General features: G+C 41.5%; 1 protein-coding gene across 5 annotated transcripts in view; it reads left to right on the top strand.

Annotated features, from left to right (window-relative positions):
- LOC122173709 (uncharacterized) overlaps positions 1 to 22,923 on the top strand; it is a 135,562-nt gene that overhangs the window by 96,943 nt on the left and 15,696 nt on the right. For all 5 annotated transcript variants that reach the window (XR_010601371.1, XR_010601370.1, XR_010601369.1 and 2 more), the window contains one exon: positions 20,692 to 20,799. The gene's annotated coding sequence lies outside the window, so the exon portion shown is untranslated. The remainder of the gene's footprint in view (positions 1 to 20,691; positions 20,800 to 22,923) is intronic.

Below are 22,923 nucleotides of genomic sequence, written 5' to 3'. Positions count from 1 at the left end.
GATCCAGGGAGGCAACAGTATAGCACTTTGGTAGTGCAGGATGTAGCTGCCTACACTGGGCCCTGCATGGGAACGCGGTGGAGAGGACTGGCCTATGAACCCCTAAGGTGTGCCAAAACAGAAGCAGATCCCTGATACAGGGAGTCTAAGGGAGAGAAGGTCCTGAAGCCTGAAGGACAAGACACCGAGACCTCAACTCAGAGGGAGACCCAGAGACCCACAATTAACCCAGAGAGCTACTCTGTTGTTGAACTCTTCGTATAACCAGAAAGGGGCAGACCTGAAACATGTGACCTGATCAGAGGGGGCTGAGTCATGGAAGGACCAGATCACCGCAGCACCAGAGCAACTGTCAACAGGGGCATCCTCTGGATCCCTGATTTTGTACTTATGACCCTCACTCTTGACCCTGTTCTTCATTAGTTGTCCCCCATCCTCATTTGATTCCCGGGTCCAGTAGCTCCTCCCCTTAGGTGGGGGGAGGGGCCTTCAGATGTGGGCGGGCTCGTGCCCGCTCGCCTCCCAGACTTCAATAGGTGTGAACTGGGGCACCAGGAGAGAAGAGGACCTGCCACGCTCTGCCTGACCACTAGATGAGTGAACCCTTCACAAAACCATTATTATACATTCTGGGAACCAACTTTATGTGTGGCTAGCATTGTAGGTAACGGAATATAATGTCTGAGGGAATGTGTATATTAGTAGAGATGCAAAGAATGAAATATTTTAACTGATCTAATTTCATACTCATTGAAGTTTGTAAAAATCTGATTGCTTTTCATAAAATATACAGAAAGTCACGGTTTCCCAGTAAGTGCTTTATTTACAGTATGTTTCCTGTAATGACATATTTACTCCACCTAAATGATAAGTGCAAATAAACCCTCTATTCCTGTGCCAAGTACAGCTTATTCTCTCCCTTCTTTCATCATGTTCCCAGAGTACTATAGCCACTAATAACATGAATTTATAATTCAAAGTAAATTCTAAGGAGGACATTTTTATATTAGCTCATCATAATTCGATAGATGTTCAGAGTAGTGCCACCGAAGAATCTCCATAGTGGCCTTGTAGTGGCTTAGGCACAAGGCTGTGATGGAGTGCGAGGAAAGGATAGAGGATCCATGTTTAAATGACGTAGTAGAGCCAACACCTTGTGCAATTGGTTCAGGAAGAGCTGCAGCTGCTATTCCAGCCCATAAATGAGAATATTAGTCAGGGGTTGAAGATGTGGAATGGGTTTTGGAGCTGTGTTTCAGCCTGTTGTGGTCTCACCATCCCAGAGCATCCCCTCAAGGTGTGATACAGTATTTCAGAGACTCTGCTTTGCTCTCCTCCTCAAGACTTCAGCGGTCTGGTACAGTGGTGACTTGGTCCTTCTGCCAGGTCACATTATAGTTCCTCCCCTTCTGGGGTATTTATGTGCCAGACAAATAGTGCCTGGCAAATAGTGATAACCTACACAACCTCTTCCGTCCCTCCTGGGCTCCTCTTCAGCCTCACTTTTCTTCCAGAGCAATGGAATCCCTCAGCAAATCTTCAAAAAAAAAAAAAAAAGAAAGCAATTTCTTCCGGTGCTCCTGGTCTTGAGCTTTTAGTCCATTTTACACTCTTCCCATTGCTCCACTCTTCTGCAGAACATCAGCCTACATGACTACCTCCTTGGAATCTTGCCTCGGTTTCAAGGCCCACAAAGAGCTAACTCCACTCCTTTCCCATAGATATCTGGCCACCTGGCTTCCCTCAGGTCCTTCCCACAGAAAAAGAATTCCAGGCCATCTCTTTCCTACAGGGCCGGCTCAACTTTTTTGCTGCCCCAAGCAAAAAAAAAAAAGAGCGCCGCCCCGCCGTAACAACTCCCCCCCGAGCGCCGCCTCGCCGAAACAAAACCAAAAACCCTTGAGCGCTGCCCCGCCAAACCAAAAAACCCCAAACAAACTGAGTGCCATCCCGCCGAAACAACAACAACAAAAAAACCCCGAGCGCTGCCCTGCCGAACCAAAAAAACCCCAAAAACCCGAGCACCGCCCTGCCAAAACACCCTCCCCCCCCGAGCGCCGCCCTGCCAAAACAAAACAAAACAAAACAAAAAACAGAGCGCTGCCCTACTACCCCAAGATTGGCTGCCCCTTAGAAGGTGCCGCCCCAAGCACGTGCTTGGTCGGCTGGTGCCTGGAGCCGGCCCTGCTTTCCTGGGTCTACTTTTCACACTGCACTAAACTCCTTCCCTTTGACTCACCCTCGAGATGTAACAAAATGGGGCTAAAAGAGATCTTGGGCTCTTGGTTGGTGTACAGTTTATACACCCCTTCACACACCCACTGATCCTGATTTGGGGGCATGTGAATTTTACCTTCCAAATCTCTCTGCACTCCACTTGTACAGAGTGTGACTTCTCAGGCTCTCTGTGAGTGTACTGGATTTCACCCTCTATCGGAAAGATGTAAGTCTCCTCCAGCTTAATATACCTTATTACAGTTGTGCTACACTTGGTTACCCATAGATTACATTATCCTGTATATAAATGAAATTATTTTAGAGAAGAATGATACAAAAGCTACAATAAGAAAGGAGATCACTGCCCTTTTAGCATGCAGCTTGGAGAATCGCTAACCTGAATCATTTACTGTCTTCAATTACTGACCCTTTCTGCATTCCCCAGGAGTATTTTTTCATATTTTGTTTGAAATTACAGTCTAAGAATAAACCCAGGAAACAGTGTCTGGGAGAGGTAGGAAGTGCTGCTCTGTGTTATAGTTTGTCAGCATCAAACCATTGGGGATATAAAACAAAATGTTACGTTTCCTTTCCTCTTTAAACATGAAAATTGTTACAGTAGTTTTCCATTTACTGGGAAAAAACTACCATAAGCAGAGAGTCTCAGCATCACAAAGAATATACCATGTCAAGCCACAACCCCCCCACCCCCCGCCAAACATATTTCATCCAAGATCTCTGGTTGCAGAGAGGGGAGGGGATTTTACGAAAGAATATAAGTAATAATAACTCTGTACTTTTACTCTTCATATATTTTTGACAGGTTTCCATGCCCCCTGTTATATTTTGTTCCACCCCCTTTTGCCCCAGGAGTTGACTGTATGTAGCAAAGTCCCTCTTACCTGTCCCAGGAGCCCCAGGTATCATGTTTGGACATGTGCATTTTTGGTACTATTGGCCACTTTGAGGGTGAGGGATTTTTAAATTTTATTTAATTTATCCTTACTGAAATCATTAAAATAAATGAATAACTATAGATTTCATGCCTTTCCCTCATTTTAAGGGGAACATATGCTTGTTATGCATTTAATACACATCTAAAGTTATTAAAATTGTACAAAATCAACAAAGGAGAAGTGTCAATACATATATCCATAAAAGTTATTTTTTTTAAAAAAAGCACAGAAAGCACAAAAAAGGCAGAGCGAAGAGAAAAGCATCTCGCCTCATAGACTGTTACTAGCCAAATGGCAGAAACCCCTGTTCTTTGACCTGATGGAATCATATACTGTATCATAAAATATTGCATTACATTTCATGAGGATTTTTCTAACCCCGTGGCCTTTTGTGGAATTATTCATTGTGGTACATTAAATTGTAACTGAAAGATAAAATACCATCCAAAATGAGAATGTATGTAGATTTCTTTAGAAAACTTTTTACAAAACTTATGCTAATTTAGCAATTAGCCGTATTTGTTTTTTAATTCCGGATCAGGAATAAAATTTCCTCTTTTTATACAATTCCTTTAACAATTGTCTTGAAAAACAGATAGAGAACTTAATGTAGTTACATGCCAAACCCTTATTCAAATTTCCCTTATTCCATTTACTCAAAGTAATGTCTTCCTTCATAACGTTATATACTTACTGGAAATTAGCAACTGTATTAGAGGGCTCATAATTTTAGAAAAGTTTTTGAAGGACAGATAAATTAAAAGAATATTTTAGCAAAATATACTACATATACATTTTAGTAATAAAACAAGAATAGCAATGGAGTATTCGGGAAACCTATATTTTAGTTTTTGTGAGGCAGTAGATACATACAAAATATTCTCCTGAAAATTCTATACAGTATGTCTTTTCTTGACTTTTTAAAATTAAAAACTGCCATTTTTTCCATATTGTTCTGTTGAACATACAATTTTTAATCATATCTATGAAATAAAAAATAACATCAAATAAAGTCTTAAAAATAAACTATACTAAACTTTCAAAAGTTTAACATAAAAATACAGAGTATGGCGGTAAGAGCTGACTTCAATTTTAGGGGAAACTTTGACAACAGATTGAATTTTTTTTGTTTTGAAACTGTTTTGTATCCATCCTTTGATAGTGGTTGTGCTAGAGCATGGACAAGCATTTGTCATGCAGCAACTCTACCAGACTTCATGAGGCATTATTGCTTTGCCAAACTATCTAATTGCTCTGTCATAGGGTATCAGAATATATATAGAATATATAATATTTAATAAAAGCACTGGGCAGATGACATACTTGGTGATATTTTGTAATAGTACCTGCAAAGCAACTATTACATTTATTTGTTTTTGTTTTATTTTTCATCACACTGAAGGGGCGCTAAAGAATTATTTTTCCTGTTCCTATATACAAATTTACATTATACTTTTATATAAGATGTAACTCTAGTTAATTTACAGTGTTAAATAATGTACGGAAATATATGATATACCTGAGAAATTACTGAAAAAAGAAGCATTATGGTGACTAAAGCCTTAATTCAGGTCATTAGACCTTTTATGATAAACAGTATGTCTAAAAGAAGGATATTGAGAAGATGGAAGTTTTTGATTAAAAAAGAGAATTGAGAAAAGAGGAAGGGAGTGTGGGGGACAGCCTTTACCTCTATCCTTCATGAAGTTACAAAGCTATGGTTTGTCTTTTTATTTTTATTTTTTAACTAGTAAAACCCATGGGTAAATGATGGATTTTTTCACTGTACCCTGGAATCTAAAATTTTCTTCACAATTTACAGATGATGATCTTTTAGTACAGTTATCTCCTATCTTTCTATGTAGAGAAGGTTTTGTTTGGCTATTATTATTTTTTTTTTTTGCATGCTGTGCAAAATTTTAAAAACAAGCTAACGCTATTTTTAAAGGTTGGTAGACTGTATCTTTTAATCATTGTAATGGAATTTTTGTTTTACACCATCTCTGCCTCTTAGATTAAGGCCTGGTCTACACTACAAGTTTAGGTCGACTCTAGCAGCGTTAAATCGAATTAAGCCTGGACACGTCCACATGACGAAGCCCTTTTTTTCGCCTTAAAGGGCCCTTTAAACCAGTTTCTTTACTCCACCTCTGACGAGGGGATTAGCACTAAAATTGGCCTTTGCGGGTCGGATTTGGGGTAGTGTGGACGGAATTCGATGTTATTGGCCTCCGGGAGCTATCCCACAGTGCTTCATTGTGACTGCTCTGGACAGCACTCTCAACTCAGATGCACTGACCAGGTAGACAGGAAAAGCCCCGCGAACTTTTGAATTTCATTTCCTGTTTGCCCAGCATGGAGAGCACAGGTGACCATGCAGAGATCATCAGCACAGGTAACCATGATGGAGTCCCAGGATCGCAAAAGAGCTCCAGCATGGACCGAACGGGAGGTACGGGATCTGCTTGCCATATGGGGAGACGAATCAGTGCTAGCTGAACTCCGTAGCAGTAAACGAAATGGCAAAATATTAGAAAAAGTCTCAAAGGCCATGAAGGACAGAGGCCATAACAGGGACGCACAGCAGTGCCGCGTGAAAATTAAGGAGCTAAGGCAAGCCTACCACAAAGCCAGAGAGGCAAACGGAAGGTCTGGGGCAGAGCTGCAAACATGCCGCTTCTACGTGGAGCTGCATGCCATTCTAGGGGATGCAGCCACCACTACCCCACCGTGTGCTTTGACTCCATCAATGGAGAATCACGCAACAGGGAAGCGGGTTCAGGGTACGCGGAAGATGATGATGATGATGATGAAGACAATGAAGATAGCTCACAGCAAGGAAGTGGAGAAACTGGTTTCCCCAACAGCCAGGATATGTTTATCACCCTGGACCTGGAACCAGTAACCCCCGAACTCACCCAAGGCATGCTCCCAGACCCTGAGGGCACACAAGGGACCTCTGGTGAGTGTACCTTTGTAAATATTACACATGGTTTAAAAGCAAGCGTGTTTAATAATTAATGATTAATTTGCCCTGGCAATCGCAGCCAGTACAGCTACTGGAAAAGTCTGTTAACGTGTATGGGAGCGGAAATCCTCCAGGGACATCTCCAGAAAGCTCTCCTTCATGTACTCCCAAAGCCTTTGCAAAAGGTTTCTGTGGAAGGCTGCCTTATCCCGTCCGTCATGGTAGGACACTTTACCACGCCAGGCCAGTAGCACGTAGTTTGGAATCATTGCATAAAAATCATGGCAGCGTATGGTCCCAGTGTTTGCTGGCATGCAGACAACATCCATTCCTTATCTCCCTTTGTTATCCTCAGGAGAGTGATATCATTCACGGTCACCTGGTTGAAATGGGGTGATTTTATTAAGGGGACATTCAGAGGTGCCCGTTCCTGCTCAGCTGAACAGAAATGTTCCCCGCTGTTAGCCACGCGGTGGGGGGAGGGGTGAAGTGATCATCCCAGAGAATTGGGTGTGTGGGGGGGTAGTTGGGTTTGTGCTGCATGTTAACCCGGAAACCGCAGCCCCTCCTTTTACATTGCAAACCCATTTTAAATGGCCAACCCAACAGGTGCTTGGTATGGGAAATGAGGGCGCTGCTGTTTGAAACCATTCCCACATGTTAAGAAGGTTAAAAAAGCCAAAAGACTGTGGCTTACCATGGCTGCCTGCAAGTCAAAATCTGTTGCCTGACACTGCGTGAGTGATCTCTCACACCAAACCGGCAGGTCCTCAATATAAGAGGAAAAATGCGACCTTGTAACAAAAGCACATGTGCTGTGTAATGTGAACAGCAAAATTTAATGTGAAAGAGTGTACCCATTGTTCTCTAAAATGTGTCTTTTTTAACCACCTCTCCCTTGTCCTCCACCAGCTGCAAATGTTTCTCCTTCACAGAGACTAGTGAAGATTAGAAGGAGAAAACGGCGGACTCGGGATGATATGTTCTCGGAGCTCCAGATGTCCTCCCACGCTGACAGAGCACAGCAGAATGCGTGGAGGCAGTCAATGTCAGAGTGCAAAAAAGGACAATATGAATGAGAGGAGAGGTGGCGGGCTGAATTGCGGGCTGAAGAGAGCAAGTGGCGGGCTGAAGATGGCGTCAGCTTGCTGACAGAAGGCAAGAGTCGATGCTCCGGCTGCTGGAGCATCAAACTGAAATGCTCCAGCGTATGGTTGAGCTGCAGGAAAGGCAGCAGGAGCAGAGACCGCCGCTACAACCCCTGTGTAACCAACAGCCCTCCTCCCCAAGTTCCATAGCCTCCTCACCCAGATGCCCAAGAACACGGTGTGGGGGGCCTCCTGCCACCCAGCCACTCCACCCCAGATGATTGCCCAAGCATCAGAAGGCTGGCCTTCAATAAGAGTTAAAGTTTTAAACGGCAGTGTGTCCTTGTCCTTCCCTCCTCCCCCACCCCACCCGGCGCTTTCCTCCTCCCCCACCCATCCCGGGCTACCTTGGCAGTTATCCCCCTAGTTGTGTGATGAATTAATAAAGAATGCATGAATGTGAAGTAACAATGACTTTATTGCCTCTGCAAGCGGTGCTCGAAGAGGGGAGGGGTGGGTGGTTAGCTTACAGGGAAGTAGAGTGAACCGGGGGTGGGTGGGAGGGTTCATCAAGGAGAAACAAACAGAAGTTTCACACCGTAGCCTGGCCAGTCACAAAACTCGTTTTCAAAGCTTCTCTGATGCGCACCGTGCCCTGCTGTACTCTTCTAACCACCCTGGTGTCTGGCTGCGCGTAATCAGCGGCCAGGCAATTTGCCTCAACCTCACACCCCGCCACAAATGTCTCCCCCTTACTCTCACAGATATTGTGGAGCGCACAGCAAGCAGCAATAACAATTGGAATATTGGCTTCACTGAGGTCAGTAAACGAGTCAGTAAACTGCACCAGCGCGCTTTTAAATGTCCAAATGCACATTCCACCACCATTCGGCACTTGCTCAGCCTATAGTTGAACAGGTCCCTACTTCTGTCCAGGCTGCCTGTGTACAGCTTCATGAGCCATGGCATTAAAGGGTAGGCTGAGTCCCCAAGGATAACGATAGGCATTTCAACATGCCCAATGGTTATTTTCTGGTCCAGGAAGAAAGTCCCTTCCTCCAGCTTTTGAAACAGACCAGAGTGCCTGAAGACGCGAGCATCATGTACCTTTCCTGGCCATCCCACGTTGATGGTGGTGAAACGTCCCTTGTGATCCACCAGGGCTTGCAGCAGCATTGAAAAGTACCCCTTGCGGTTTATGTACTCGGTGGCTTGGTGCTCTGGTGACAAGATAGGGATATGGGTTCCGTCTATCGCCCCACCACAGTTTGGGAATCCCTTTGCAGCAAAGCCATCCACTATGACCTGCACGTTTCCCAGAGTCACTACCCTTGATATCAGCAGGTCTTTGATTGCGTTGGCTACTTGGATCACAGCAGCACCCACAGTAGATTTGCCCACTCCAAATTGATTCCTGACTGACCGGTAGCTGTCTGGTGTTGCAAGCTTCCACAGGGCTATCGCCACTCGCTTCTCAACTGTGAGGGCTGCTCTCATCCTGGTATTCTGGCACTTCGGGGCAGGGGAAAGCAAGTCACAAAGTTCCATGAAAGTGCCCTTACGCATGCGAAAGTTTCGCAGCCACTGGGAATCATCCCACAACACGATGCGGTCCCACCAATCTGTGCTTGTTTCCCGGGCCCAGAATCGGCATTCCACGCCATGAACCTCCCCCAGTAACACCATGATTTGCACATTGCTGGGGCCTGTACTTTGTGAGAGGTCATTGTCCATGTCAATTTCCTCATCACTCTCGTCGCCGCGCTGCAATCGCCTCCTCGCCTGGTTTTGCTTTGGCATGTTCTGGCTCTGCATATACTCCAGGACAATGCGTGTGGTGTTCATAGTGCTCATAATTGCCGCGGTGATCTGAGCGGGCTCCACGATCCCAGTGCTATGGCGTCTGGGCTGAAAAAAGGCGCGAAACTATTGTCTGACGGAGGGAGGGAGGGAGGGGTGAGTGACAACATGGCTTACAGGTACAGGGAATTAAAATCAACATAGGTGGCTGTGCATCAGGGAGAAACACAAACAACTGTCACACAGAATGGCGCCCCCAAAGATTGAACTCAAAACCCTGGGTTTAGCAGGCCGTTGATTTCACGGAGGGAGGGGGAAGCAAATGAATACAGAACAAATCTGGTCCATCTATTTTTTACATCTTAAGCTGACAGCAGACGGTGCAGCATGACTGATAGTCATCAGCATCTTCTGGGTGCTTGGCAGAAAATGATGTACTACGACTGCTAGCCATCATCGTCAAGACAGTTCAGTAGGCCAGGAGACAAAACATGTCTGCCCAGGTGCCTCTGATTGAACTCACTGAGGAATATGACGATGACGGATATCAATCGTAATACACCATCCACTGCCAAAAGGCAAGGAGCTGCTGCTGTGTAGCAATGCAGCCCCATGTCTGCCAGCACCCAGATAGCCGATGACGGCTACCAGTCATACTGCACCATCTACTGCCAAAAGGCAATTAGCTGCTGCTGTGTAGCAATGCAGTACCACGTCTGCCGGTACCCAAATGACATATGGTGACGGTGAGCTGAGCTGAGCTGAGCTGATCGGGCTCCATGCTTGCCGTGGTATGTTGTCTGCACAGGTAACCCAGGTAACCCAGGTAAAAAGGCACAAATCGATTGTCTGCCGTTGCTCTGACGGGGGGGAGGGGCCTGACGACATGTACCCAGAACCCCCCGCGACACTGTTTTTGCATCATCAGGCATTGGGATCTCAACCCAGAATTCCAATGGGTGGCGGAGACTGCGGGAACTGTGGGATAGCTACCCACAGTGCAACGCTCCGGAAGTCGATGCTAGCCTCGGTACTGTGGACGCAGTCCGCCGACTTAATGCACTTAGAGCATTTTATGTGGGTACACACACAATCGACTGTATAAAACCGATTTCTATAAAACCGGCTTCTATAAATTCGACTTAATTTCGTAGTGTAGACGTACCCTAAGACAAAATGTTGATGAGAGGTGCCGTGTAGGGGTGTGAGCTAGAAGTTACAGTTTCTGTAAAATGAACTGTACAATTTAAAGTTTTATACAAGTGCAGGAAAATTAATTCTTCTGGGCTGCTTCAATATGATGATAAATAAAATGGGGAAAGAATAATTGTTCGCAGATAGTTCTATTCTTCTTCCTTTTTATGCCAAGAGAGGTGATTAACAACATTCAAATAAACAAACCCAGATTAGTAAACCAGTGAATAACTTCAGAAGTGGAGTGGTTTAGCTTGGTGGAGTTACCTTGTAGCTATAAAATATTGCTACAAATGTAAAACTGTTTTGTTTTGACTGTAACACAGCTTTTTTTATCAGTCAAAAATGTTTGGGCTTGGAGATGTGCACCAGTGTGGCTCACAGTGCTTTGCCAATGGCTTTAGACCCCATCATTCTGTTAGGTTTCATCTTAAGTCACAGCTATTAGTTTAGGGTCCAACATGTGTCAATAAAAGTTGTTGCTTTTGAGGTACTTCTGTAAAATACCACTAATGTGTAACGACAAGCATATTTGTTGTTTTACAGTGTTTTTCTTCCCAGTCAGAAATGACCAATTGTGTGGTTTTGCCTTTGTATATATGCCAATCCTCCTGATGCAAATTTGCAAAGTATATAATTTGTGATGAATAATTTGACTGACTCAATTATATGCAGGGTGTCTGGAAAAATGGAGCTTGCCATGGCTACTTGAAATTCAGTCAATTGCAGTTTCTTTTGGAGACATTCTGACTCGCCTATTCCTGACTGATTTCTACTAGAAGCCTACTTGTTCAGATGATGAAATCTGTGTAAAGAAGCCAAATGCTCAGACTGGCAGGACTAAGAGTCAAATTTTTTTTTTTAATAGTAGAAAACTTCCCAACAGCAAGAAGCCAGATTTTTTTTTAAAGGGCCTTGAGGTTAGGTTGGTCAGGCCGAATGGTTGTTTATGTTTAGAGTAACTCTTCAGCGAAATACCCAAATTCATAACTACGCAGTGGAGAAAAAAAACATTCTAATGATTCAGGATTAACAGGCTCTGGATAAAAGAGTTTAGGGATCATTAGTGTCTTTAAGGTACAGCCATGTGTTGGGGGCATTAAGAAATTGCACTGCTCCAGGGAGAGCATGCTTTCTGATACACTCTTCAGGGTTACTGAATATTCACCCCCAAATGGCTGACCAGCTTTGTGGCCAATGTGTGAAATGGTACACTCCTGACAACTCATTCTCCCTACCCTCTTTAGGGTATCTTATACCTGAGGAGGTTCATGGAGGGCTCAAGGACTGATATTGTGTCCCCTGCTGGGCAGGGATGTAAAGGGAGGGGCTCTTTCACCTCTGCTTCCCCTCCTCTTCTGTACACTTGTGAAGCATCTGGGCACAATCTGGCCTGATCCTAATCCCTTCAGCCCTGATTCAGTAGCCCATCCTAACTTAAATACATGCTTGACTTTAATCCAATTGACTTCAATGTGCTTAAATTCTTTGCTGAACTAAGATGGATTTATGGATGTACTTAAATATGCTTTTCTGAATTGGGGCCTTTGAGGGCAGTAAGAGTTTGTCTATTGAGCAGGTTGGATCCTTTTATCATAAGATCACAGTCCAGAAATGATCTCTCTCTCTCTCTCTCTCTCTCTCTCTCTCTCTTTCTCTAAAAAAAAAAAAGAAATTTTTCTTCTGTAGGATTAGATTTTAGTGAGTTGGGTCTGGATATACCAGCTAATTCAGGATGAAAGTCGTAAAAGACCTGGAATGTTTCCCAGTAGATAAAGCTCTTAAGTTGAAGTCTCCTGCTATAGATGCAAAATGTTTCTTGTCACACAGAGCACAATGTGTTGACTGAGTCCATGCAAGCGATGTGGGAAAATAAATATGAATGACCTTTTAAATGTTGTGTTTTTCAATGTTTAAAATAATTATTTTCTTTTAAAAATTGTGTTAATTGGTATTTTTTGTCTGCAGAGTATGTTCATAAGTAGACATATGGCATTGCAGGTACACGTAATATGTAACAATTGTTTATATGCAGAGTGAAATGATATAGGTTCTCTTTACATTGGTCTCCTAGTTGATTTATAAAGCTTTGGTATTGTTTGGCAGTTTTACTTCTTCTCAGTCTGTCTCATTCCATTTAATTTCCATTAATCTAGTATGTATCCCTTTCTCATCCACATAGGGACTGTTCACTAAGGATATTTTTATTATTGCTATAAAACATATGCAATCACATCAAAGAGCTGGGAGACCAAGTATGTGTATGCCTGAACACTGAAGGGGTCATGTCCTCTCAGCTCCCACTAGTTGTGGTGGTGCCTACATACATCAAATCTTCTTTACTTGTTCTATATTACAGAAATACTAATAATCCAGGAAAAAGAACCAGGAGATAGTTTCACCCTTTTACTTTTTTACTGCATCAAATCAAACATTTCCTGGATACTTGAAATTAAACTGCCATTTCGACTGGAAACCTAGTACCAATGATATGCATTTACAATAAATAATATAAAATAAATAATATCAAAATTAAGGAACTATTTTGAGATCCTCCACATTGATCATGAGCCCCATGCAGAATTATGCTTGGTTATTTACTGTAACAGAAGTTTTATGGGTTTGGATTTTATTGACTCAATCCATAATATTTTTATAGTGCAGCTATGGGCCCTTTTCCCATTGGGAGCTGCTCAGTACTGCTGAAAGTCAGGCCCTGTATGGAACTAATTCACTCATCAGTACTTGGCTACATTAACGGAACAAAATGTATGTTAAGTCTGGGAACCCTCAGGATAATTGCACTTATCTTGAGGATTCTAAACTAGGGGTTGGGAGTCAAGGAGACTTGGCACTCATTTCACTCCTCTTTTCCCTACATCCCAGATCATCAGGAGCCTTGTTTCTCTTCCTGCTCCTTTCTCTCTAGCAAGGCCCTCTCATATCTTTTCTTGCTTCATATGTGTACCAGAAGGCCCCACAACCCCAGTTGGCTGACATCCTCACATTGCTGGTCCCCACTCCCTCTGCTGAGGACACAATGGCTTTTCTCTTCCCAGTCTCTCACACCACTGGAAATGTGCCCATTCCTTCTGTCACAGATCCTAGAGATTGCACCTTCCTGGCCACCCACTAGAATAGCTGGGAGGGGAATTGAAGCCTGTGTCACTCTGGATCCCCAGGGTGTTTCAAGCTCCTGGAGATTGAATGGAGTCTAGCCACTGCCCCAAACTTGAGGGCCCTAGGCACAGTCTCAGGATTCAGACTTTCTGTCTGGCACCACCTTCTGAATGTTGGAACTCACTGCCCAGATGCCTACCCCCTCTGGGCACAACACTGACCCTTCAGACTTTCCAGGACTTAAATGTACCCCTCACTCAGAACTCCACCCAAAGGGTGTGAAGCTTTAACTCTCTCAGGGGAAAACAACATTTGTGAAGCAGTCAATATGCATACGCTTGTACAGTGTAACATCTTTATACTCTTTTATCCTTAATCATGTGAAGCAGAGGAGAATAGAGATGATACAAAACAATAAAACATCCTAAATGCAATGTCCCTCAGTAGCTCACCTTACCCTTTGAATCCTTGGGGGACCAGTTCTGGCAGGAAGAGTCCTCTGCCCCCTTACTTACCCTGCCCCTGCAGCAGCCTCCCGTATCTTAATCTGGTACAAAATGGCTCTCACTCCCAGTTCCCCCCTTTTATTAGACTGCTGCTGTTCTGCCTTTTGGTGATTTTTCCATTGCTCTCAAAACCTCCTCCCTTCAGACAGGAGGAGGAAGAAGTATCTTCTCCCAGTTAGAACAAATCCATTGTCCCAAGGTGTTTAATGTTGAATAGACCATCATTGAGTGTTGTTCTCTCACCATTGGCTCTGGCCTGGCAGTGACATGACACAATCCTGCTAAGCAGTGTTGTTGTAGCTGTGGATACTAGGATATGAGAGACAAGATGGGTGAGGTAATATCTTTTAATCAATGGACCAACTTCTGCTGATGAAAGAGATAAGTGTTTGAGCTACACATACCTGAAGAAGCTCCACCATGTCACACCATGGGGGTGGGGTAGACCATTTTGAAGAATGCACCGCTCCTCCCCTGCTGGCATTCAAGGTCACACTGGTGGGGGTGGAGTGGCACATTCTTCAAAATGGCATGCCCCATCAAATACCAGACAAAACCACATCTGGTTTTGTCTGAGTACTGTACTGCAGGGGACAAATTCTAGAAAAGCAGAACTGTCTGGTTTAATACCAGATGAATGGCCTGCCTAGGTTAGGCATGATCAGTAGAAGAAAGCAAGCATATACGGAAGGCAGGCCTGGGAAGAAATGGAGTTCCCAGGAAAACTGAGGTAGAATCAGTCAGGAGAGAAGAAGCGGAGTTCCTGTGGTAGGTTCTATTGAGGTTACAAACATTCTAAACAAGAGATCCAAGCTAGTCCTGCCTCCCATTGACCAGAAACACTTCCTCCTCTGGGGACAGTCACCTTTAGCCACTCCCCTGAAGTATTTTGAAACTGAGCAATCTTCCAAGTGTTAAACAGTTGGGAATTAGAAAGTATCCTAAGAATTAAAAGAAAATTATGGAAAGACTTTCATACTAAGGAAAATGGTTAACCATGCTAGACCTAATTATATGCTCATCATTTACTTTCTATTTGGTTTTCATTTTTTTCTTGCCACAATTGCTAATTCTCAGAAAGACTGTTTTTAAACAAGAGATCTGTTCCTTCCCAGTCTGTCTTCTTTTCCTATTTGATTCTGCAGTAAAGTCATACGAGCATGACTATTTTAGAAGCACTAACCAATTGTGACTCTGGGTGAAGTCAATAGGAGCTGCTGAAGCTCAGCGCTTTAAAGTCAGGCTCATAATATTAAATTTTTGACAGCACATCAATTTCAGAGCAACAGACTCGCATATCACAAACAGAAAAAAACATTCACAGCACAAACAAGGCCAAATTTGTCTGTCAGGGAGAAACAGAGAAGAATTTGATTCACTGTAGAAAAAATAAAATAAAAGTCAGGCATTGTTGAGACCTGTGCAATACCTGGATACAGTAGCATGCATAATGAAAGGAGCTTTAGACTTTATTCAGAGTTATTGTGAATATGGTCAAAAGCACTGCAATTTTTTTGCTGTTGTTGGTAATTAAATAGAACTGTATATTTATTTGATGTGATAACAAGCAGAATAACTTACATTTTTTAAAAATTAACTTTTACTTCTATTTTTCTCAGTTCCTAACTTTAATTTTATTAACAGTAATTGCTTTAGTATGTTGCCCTGCTTAACTTATTAAAAGGCAGGCTTTTAATATAAGGAATGAATACACGAATATGAGCATATGCACGCTTTGAAACACTGAGCTCATAATTTGCATCATACCTTCCTAAGGAGAAACATCTGGAAAAACACTTTCAAGTGCCTCATAAACCTAAAATTCATCTTCTTAATCCATAAGTAAATGATATCATGCTAAATCTTAAGTAGGCCAAATTTAAGGCAGTGGGAATTTAATTTTCTCTTTAGCAAGATGTAAGCTCTATGGCTGCCTGGCATTTTAAAGTATGAATATACTGAAGACCATACATATCCGCATCATATTTTGCTCATTGTGAGGTTTCACCTTATTTCCATTTCTGTATTAGGAATAAAAACACTAGCCTCCCTGATAACCTTTTTAGAAATGTTGTCCACTCAAGTTCCACTGAAATCTTTATGGTGTAAAGTTTATGCTTCTAACCCTGGTAGGTTGTGAGATGTCACACCTTACTATCATCAGATTCTCAGTTGGTGTAAATTGGCACAAGTCTATTGAAGAAAATGGAACTTTGCTGATTTGCTGACAATGTTTCTTTATAAGCAGAAAAGTAATTTTAGGTTAATTTTTATGGATTTACAAAATGTATTCTTCCTCTTCTTCTTTTGGTATTTATAAGCCCCAAAGATAAAAATATAGTTTCAATAGTTTTAAAAAAGATGTTTTGTAAAACATTGCTAAAATAGCTTTTCTTTAAAATATATACCATATAAAGATTCAATTATGTATGTGTTTGCAACTTCGGAGTGATTATGGTCATCTCAGTCTCATGCCAGTAAGACTTTATTCAGAACTACGCCATTGTGTGCATATATATATATATATATATATATATATATATATATATATATATATATTTGGACCTGGTCATATACTGCAAACTGTTTTCCACACAAAGTTATTTCAGTTTTTAAATAAATTTACTTCAACCACGTTCGTATCCCTTTTGTATTTATATTTCATGAATATTCTGCCAAATGAATTTATTATAGATGGAAATGTTTGCCTATATCAATAGTGTTGAAAAGTTTTGGTAATCTCTAGCTTTTCTGCCAGAAACTTTATTCTAAGAAACAGAAATTTTTACCTTGCGATCTGTGTCCAATCAAACCAGCTTGAATTTCAAATACTGAATATGTGTGCTGAGTAGTCTGTGAATGAACTTTAGACAATATGTATTTACAGAATATTTTCTGTTCAATAATTTAAAAATGAATACGAGAGATGAGAATACAAGAATAATCAATTGAGAAAAAAATCACAATTTTAATAGATAATTAGCAAACAAAGAGATGAAATTCATTAAATGAATTATTTGTAACTTGCTATTTGCATAGCTGTATCATGAATAGATGAGGGGCCAAAACTGAGACTGCATCTGAATGAATATAGGTGTCAGGAGTATTCAGATTCAAATACCTGCATCAAAAACTGCACCTAGTATTTTTGATCATCCATTTAGAAAATTCGTATTTTCTAGTTCTTGTTTTGTGGCACTCAAATCACATGCAAATCACTTCTTATGAGATTTGGGCAAAAAAGACTGGAAATCTCACAAGAAACACTAATCTCATGAGAGTTTAATCCATTTAGGAGTGAAATCTCATGGGAACAGATTGTAAGATTTTGGTAAAATTGAATCAAGACTAGAACCCTAATTCCAATTTGGCCTTGAACCTGCACCTTAGATCTGAAGCCTAACCTTTACCTGGACCTGGGTTTGAACACTGAGTCCATCTGTGGAATCTATACTAAAAATAGAGCGGGTTGGGGGGGGGGGAGCAGTAAAAATGAGAGAATATATTGAAATTTTTTACTGTTTTTTTGAAATTTCAAAAAATGTTAAAATGTCAAGATCTTTCTATTGTCAAAAAAATGTTTACCAGCCATATAGCTGATTGAAATCCCCAAACTATTTAGACACACTTTTTGTCATCCTTTTTTTGTTTGTTTTTCTTTTAATTGAAAATTGAATTTTCAACAACAACAAAAATAATCAAGAGCTCTATATTTGGGAAATCTCAACCATCTCTATTAAACAGTATTCTATTTCCAGATATTTTCATGGTCTATTGCTTTCCCTTAGATTAAAGAATTTAAATTCACATCCATGTATATTTAAATATACAGATCTGTACAAAGATACTAGATTATTGGAAGAACTTGCCTATTGTTCAAATTCATATATAAAAATACCCTCTCAAGTTATACAGAAATAGAAAGAAATCCTGTATGATTGTAGTTGCTAGCATTTGGCTAGACTAAAGAGAAACGAATCAAACAGATATCCTATTGACTGTCAAAACATAATGAGTGTGGTATTAATGAACATGTCTGGCCAAAGTACTCTCTAGAGATAGTGGCAATAATTGTTGCCTCCACAGAAGTCATGTGACTAGTCTGTACAGTTTTCTAATTGGTACAAATACTCAGTTGCTTTTTATTTTTAATGAAGAACTGTTCTTATTATAACATTGTCTGCACATTTAACTAACAGTCTCTAATGTATCTCAGAGAACAAAAAAACTTTTTTAAATATAGTGAATAGAAGCTGATAGTTTATTCCTTATGTCCTGATGGGATTGTGTGACATGGTATGTTGAGGAAATGCTAGTTTGAACAGATGTGTATGGTAGCTTACTCTAAAGGTGATGAAATTCAGGTTCAGCCTGCTTCCCCATGGAAATTTGTTCTATAATGGTGAACCCTACCTCCACCATCATAGTGGAGCTGTTGGTTACCAGAGTGTCCTGATAGAAACTAGCAAGTGTGTTGGGGAGTGGAGTGTGTGACTGTCCCAGGGACAAAAGGGCCCTGTTTTATTCAAGGCTTTGAATATGAGATTGGGAAACTTTAAAGGGTCCCAGAATTCTCTTAGCAGCTAATACAGTGTGCAGAGCACAGGTTTTAACCCTAGTTGGCATTGTTTAGAAGATAAAACATAGCTTGTTGCACCACCTATAGCTTCTGCATAGCCCTTGGTTCAATCCCAAGTAGAGGGAATAGTAGTAGCCCAGCTTCAGTATGATAGAAGTTGTCTATTGTGGTAGGAATGGGCATGGCTCATGGCTCTGAGTAAATAATAGGTAAGGTATTTAAGGTCACTCTAGCTACCAGTGTCTGAAGAGCAGTGAGGAGCTAAGCAAAACCTTTGATCACTGGGGGCCAATAATAATAGGAAAGGTCATCTTAAAAGCTAGTTCCTCAAAATACTTCTTCCTACTGAAGTGGGGTCCATCTGGCCTGCATTGTGCTTGAGCTAGCTGCTCTTCATGTAAGTCCTCATTTCACACAGTCATTGCATTACTAAGGGGATCACTGTGTCTGGACTAGTTGTGGGTGGTTTCACATAGATGCTAAAGAGGAAACAGGATGAACAGAGAGGAAACAGGATGAATCCCTGACGGACTCCACATGTGAGAGCCTTTGAGGAATGGGACAAGCTTCTCTTCTCTACTCTGGCATCTCTAAGAAAGGAACACAAGTAACCACCTTAAAGGAGCTTTATCTACATCTATCAGGTGCCACTGGTGGCCATATTACTACTACTAATTATTATTTGTTATGTTTGAGTGCTTTACAGAACCTCTGTATAGAAGAGTTTGTAACCTAAATTTAGACAGGACACAATAAAAGACAAGAGTAACAATTGTGAGATCACATGGTGTTTCAGTTAAATTTTATACATATCTTGACTGTATACATAGTCACATTTAGGGCACTCAAATGCACTCATAAGTTTTGTACAGGGAGTCCCAGAGGGTACAATAAGACACTGTCTATGTACAGTTACTGCAGGCTAAAGAACATTATGCCTTATTATTGGAAGCACAGACTCAAAATGGTGGTGCAACTCCCACAAACAAGCAGGAAGTAAGATCAGGGTGAAGCATGCCTCCATCCCTTAATAGCCACTTAACTACAATGAGAATGACCTCCACACTAACTAGGCAGAATGCAGGTATCTACCTCAGTGCCTTCAGAAAATGTCAAAGAAAGTCACACAAGTAAATTCCTGCACACAGCACTTGTTTTCTCAGCTTCTACTACATAAATCCAGGGCTGGCTCTGGCTTTTTGGCCGCCCCAAGCAAAAAAAAAAAAAAACCTGCGGCGTGGCCGGAGCGCGGGTGCAGGGGGACCGGCTGGGGGAGGGGGGAAGCGGGACGGAGAGGGGGACAGAGCGGGCGGGAGAGAGAGAGAAGGGGGCGACCAGGGCTACAGCAGGGGCACTGCCACGCGGCCCTTCCTGCTGCGCCGCCTCCTGCTGCGAGGGCTCCGCTCCGGTTGGCGGGGAGGGAAGGAAGAGGACTACCCTGCAGGGCGCTCTGGTTCTCCGCGCCGCCGCCCCCTACAGAGTGGCCGGAGCGGAACAAGAACAAACAAACAAACAAAAAAAGCGGCCGTGCCGCCCGAGGATTGGGCAGAATTCCGCCTCCAACAATCTGCCGCCCCAAGCACCAGCTTGCTCAGTTGGTGCCTGGAGCCGGCCCTGCATAAATCAATTATAACTGACACATACACATAACATATAACTGGCATAATCATGTTGGCAAGCTCAGCTGAGAACAAAGGACTGAATGGGCATAAAAACTGAACAATCTTCTCATCACTAGATGTGGTCCCTCCAGGTCAAGGTTGAGGCCTGTTGACAAATCCATGTGGGTGGGATTACACAGTCACTGCTATTCTGTACTTGTTCTGTGGATAAATATAGGGTTTCAGTCTCCAGGTGTGTCAATGTGGCATTGTAAGTACTAAATTAACCACACACAAAAATCTATTACATACTGGGTTTATCCTGGAGAGTCTTCAAAAGACTAAGATAAGTGCCAATTTAAACAGAATTCTGTTGTTAAGAATTTACCTTTTCGGTCACCTCTGATATCTCGTTCTCACACATGCACACACAGAGCAGTTAAAACTGTTGACATTTTAAAAATATGCTGTCTGTGTCTAATGTAGCTGCAGTATTTCAAGAAGGAGAAAGGTTTTTTTTAATGTTTTCACCCACTTAATAAAAGTCAAGCTGATCCTGAGTTTTAAAATGAGACCAAACATGGCTGGTGCCCAGAATAAGATCGGTGCATACAAAATAATGAATTTCTGCTAATGTGTGGCATTCTTTTGTGCTTTTACAGGCAGTTAGCAGTTGCACTGGAGAACTGGTGTAAAATATCTGCTATCCGACTTCTTACAGCGCCATGGGTCTTCTTTCCTAGCTCAAATTAGAGAAAACGACAAGAAGGGTAAAAAGCTGTGAAATGGTATAATTTGATTAGAAAATCACTTAAAAGATATCTCTAATTAATAAACTAATTGATGTATGTAATTCACATCTACTAACAACTGCTGTAACTTAAAACTGCCTTCAGAAAGTCTTCCTCAGTGAATAGTGGCATACATATTATAGTAGCAAGGCAAACAATCTTGGCTGATTTTACTAAGCACTGGTATACACTACAGAGTTAGGTCAGCATAAGGTAGTTTACGTCAGCCTAACTCTGTAATTGTCTACACTAAAATGTAGCTCCCACCAATGTAACTCGCCCACTACATCGACTTAATAACTCCACCTCTGCGAGAGGTGTAACACGTAGGTCTATGTGGTTAGGTTGACGCAGTGTCAGTGTAGATACATTGCATTCCTTCAGAATCCGGCCCACAATGCCCCACAGTTAAATTGGTGCAAGTGCTACTGGTGAGAACACGCACCACTGACACCAGGCGCATAGTGTGCACATGCAAAACCGATTTAATAACTGTGGTGACTGTTTGTCGACATAACTTAAGTCACTTAATTTTGTAGTGTAGACTTTCCCTAAGTGAACAGGGTCCAGTTATGAACTCTTTATTTAGGCAAAACTGTCATTGGAATTAGTCATAGTTTTGTGTGAGTAAGGACTGTAGGGTCAGATTTCCAATATTGATGCAATAGGTAATATCAAGTGCTTCATAATTGTTACTCCATTGAGCGATGGCACCTTTTTTACTTACGTTTATAGTAGGGTATGTTCTATAATTTAATATAAGGATTTAGTTGTAAACTAGTTTACAGAGCCTTCCCAGAGGACAGGTGGCAGGAAATAGCTATTTACACAAGGAAGCAGCCGGTTAAGAAGATTCTTGTATTTCTGGAACCTATCTTTCCAATGTAGGGAATGTTTCCTATGTTGGTCAGATCAGATTTGTGTTGAACAGACTTTGTCACTAGACACTGAACCAGAACCCAAACTTCTTCCTCACATAATCTTCAGCTGATTCTTAACTACCACAAGGATGTATCATGCTGCATTTATTTGTGTCACATTGCAGGACAAATAGGAGGCAGTTCCACTCACATTATTATACTAAAAAGGAACATGGCATTTAGGTCTGGCCAAAATCCCGTAGCGTTTGCTTTAAAAACAAAACAAAACAAAACAAAACAAAACAAAAAACCTTACATAAAAATTACTTAGTTTCTCCACAGATGTTTCCTGTAACCCCAGGCCATAGATTCATTAGGTTAAAAGTTTATCTAGACTCAAATGTTTTAATGTAATGGTTGAGAATCAGTAAAATCTGAAGAACTATTTGAGAGTAAAAAGATAATCTTCTACTCTTTGAATTTGTATTTTGCTCAGTAAAACCTACTGGTATCAGATTGGAAAGATTTGTCTCTTTCCAGCTATCCATGACAGCATCCAATTATAGAACACATCCTAGGAAGGGTAATACATAATAGTAATAAGAGGGGTGTGAGGGAAGGGAAGACATGGTCCAATTTCAATGGTGCTGAATAAGACCCTTTAATAAGAACTCTTTATATTCTTTTGAAATTCACATTGCAAAGAATTTTTCCCTTGTTAGAGAGGAATGGTATTCTTCTAACTTCTTAGTGCATTTGAAAATATATTAAATAGAAGCAGCATTTTAGTTTTAACACCTTCTCCACTGAACAAAAATCTGAAAAATACCAGGGTGAAATCATGGCCTCTTTTGAAATCAATGAGAAAACTCCATTGACTTCAATGGAGCCAAGTTTTCATCCCAGGTGACGGAAATATCACACTTTATTCCAAAAAATGTTTTAGAAAATAATCTTTTGATTGAAGTCAGACTCTCTTTTTATGTCATTATCCTGTTATAAACTTTACAATAAATGAAAACCTGAAATGTATTCATACTTGTTGGAGAATAGGTGACTTACTTCAGCTCTTCCACTCATCCATAGATGTTAGAGAGCCAGTAAGGAAGTTTAGTGTTTTACAGTAGATGAAAGAGGGCAAAAGAAGGGTCCGTGCTCCTACAATTACAGGGAAAGGATTATTTACTGTAGGACTGATTTTGTACTGAAATATCAAGATTATCCAGTACACATCCACAGGATC

This window comes from Chrysemys picta, chromosome 5 (genome assembly GCF_011386835.1).
Source record: "Chrysemys picta bellii isolate R12L10 chromosome 5, ASM1138683v2, whole genome shotgun sequence".
Taxonomy (NCBI): Eukaryota; Metazoa; Chordata; order Testudines; family Emydidae; genus Chrysemys; species Chrysemys picta.
This window is presented reverse-complemented; position numbering and strand designations above follow the sequence as displayed.